This window comes from Arachis ipaensis, unplaced genomic scaffold, assembly GCF_000816755.2.
Source record: "Arachis ipaensis cultivar K30076 unplaced genomic scaffold, Araip1.1 Aipa751, whole genome shotgun sequence".
Lineage (NCBI taxonomy): Eukaryota > Viridiplantae > Streptophyta > Magnoliopsida > Fabales > Fabaceae > Arachis > Arachis ipaensis.
In genome coordinates this window covers 1-2406 of record NW_015495864.1, presented here as the reverse complement: position 1 = coordinate 2406, position 2406 = coordinate 1, and positions in this window count along the sequence as shown.

Sequence of the window (2406 nt, the reverse complement as noted above, 5' to 3'; positions counted from 1 at the left end):
TTTTCATTAGTTTTTATGTTAAATTCACATTTCTGGACTTTACTATGAGTTTGTGTGTTTTTTTATGATTTCAGGTATTTTTTGGCTGAAATTGAGGGACTTGAGCAAAAATCAGATTCAGAGGTTGAAGAAGGACTGTTGATGCTGTTGGATTCTGACCTCCCTGCACTCAAAATGGATTTTCTGGAGCTACAGAACTCAAAAAGGCTCGCTTCTAATTGCGTTGGAAAGTAGACATCCAGGGCTTTCCAGAAATATATAATAGTCCATACTTTGCTCAAGTTTAGACGACTCAAACTGGCGTTCAACGCCAGCTCTCTGCCCAATTCTGGCGTCCAGCACCAGAAACAAGTTGCAAAGTGGAGTTCAACGCCNCTCCACGTGTAGACTTCAAGCTCAGTCCAAGCACACACCAAGTGGGCCCCGGAAGTGGATTTATGCATCAATTACTTACTTTTGTAAACCCTAGTAGCTAGTTTATTATAAATAGGACATTTTACTATTGTATTAGAGATCTTGAGTTTTATCTTCGAATCATAGCAGTCTTGGTTACTCCGGTTCCCCTCTGGGGCCGAGACCAATGAACTCCATTATCACTTATGTATTTTCAACGGTAGAGTTTCTACACTCCATAGATTAAGGTGTGGAGCTCTGCTGTTCCTCAAAGATTAATTCAAAGTACTACTGTTTTCTATTCAATTCAACTTATTCCGCTTCTAAGATATTCATTCGCACTTCGACCTAAATGTGATGAACGTGACAATCATCATCATTCCCCATGAACGCGTGCCTGACAACCACTTCCGTTCTACATTAGATTGAATGAGTATCTCTTAGATCTCTTAATCAGAATCTTCGTGGTGTAAGCTAGAATGATGGCGGCATTCAAGAGAATCCGGAAATTCTAAACCTTATCTGTGGTATTCCGAGTAGGATTCAATGATTGAATGACTGTGACGAGCTTCAAACTCGCGAGTGCTAGGCGTAGTGACAGACGCAAAAGGAGGGTGAATCCTATTCCAGCATGATCGGGAACCTCAGATGATTAGCCGTGCCGTGACAGAGCTTCTTGGACCATATTCACAAGAGGAGGGGATGTAGCCACTGACAACGGTGATTCCCTTGCATAAAGCCAGCCATAGAAAGGAGTAAGACTGATTGGATGAAGACAGCAGGAAAGCAGAGGTTCAGAGGAACGAACGCATCTCCATACACTTATCTGAAATTCTCACCAATGATTTACATAAGTATTTCTATCCTTCTTTTATTAATTGATTTTCGAAAACCCCAGTAATATTTTATATCCGCCTGACTGAGATTTACAAGGTGACCATAGCTTACTTCATACCAACAATCTCCGTGGGATTCGACCCTTACTCACGTAAGGTATTACTTGGACGACCTAGTGCACTTGCTGGTTAGTTATGCGAAGTTGTGAAGATATGTTTAGACCATGGTTCTGTGCATCCGTTTTTGGTGTCATCACCAGGGAATCAATTTCGAACAATAATTCACAACCTGAGTAACAATTTCGCATACCACTGACCAACTTGTATCTCCAAGTTTCGAATAGAAGACCTAGGTTTAGTCATGAAACTGTGCATGGTCTTGGACAGGTTAGAGACTATAACGGCCAAGTCAGAGAGGCTCTGCCTGGGTGTCTCCATCTGTTGCTGAGAGGGTTCGAATGGTCTGTTACTGAACCTGTTCTGGTTCATTCTACCCTAGTTATTATTGAAGCCTTGTTGAGGCTGCTGTTGATCTTTTCACCCAAAATTAGGGTGGTTCTTCCATCCCTGATTGAAAGTATTCGAATAGGAATTATTGTTGGAGTTTCTGGAGGGGTTTCCCATGTAGTTCACCTCCTCCATGGGTGTCCAGGCATTATCACCTACGTCTAACTCATAGGCTGTCTCTGGACAGTAAGCCTTAGAGCTCTGCGTCCCACTCAAGTGCCTACTTCTAGGATGCCTCTCTTCTGGGTAGCCCCGTTATTCATAGAGTTCCTCTCAGAGGTGTACATATACTGGTTGTTGGCAACCATGTTTATAAGCTCATGTTCCTCTTCAGGCGTCTTCTTAAAGTGGAGGGATCCACTTGCAGAGTGGTCCAATGACATATTAGACGCCTCAAATAAGCCATCATAGAAGATATCTAGCATCGTCCATTCTGAAATCATGTTAGGAGGACATCTCCTGATAAATTTCTTGTATCATTCCCAAGCTTCATAGAGGGATTCTCTCTCTTGTTGTCTGAAGGTCTGTACTTCCACCCTGAGCTTGCTCAGCTTCTGAGGTGGAAAGAACTTTGTCAAGAATCCAATGACCACCTTCTCCCAGGTGTCTAGGATTTCTTTAGGCTGAGAATCCAACCATAGCCTTGCTTTGTCTCTTACTGCAAAGGGAA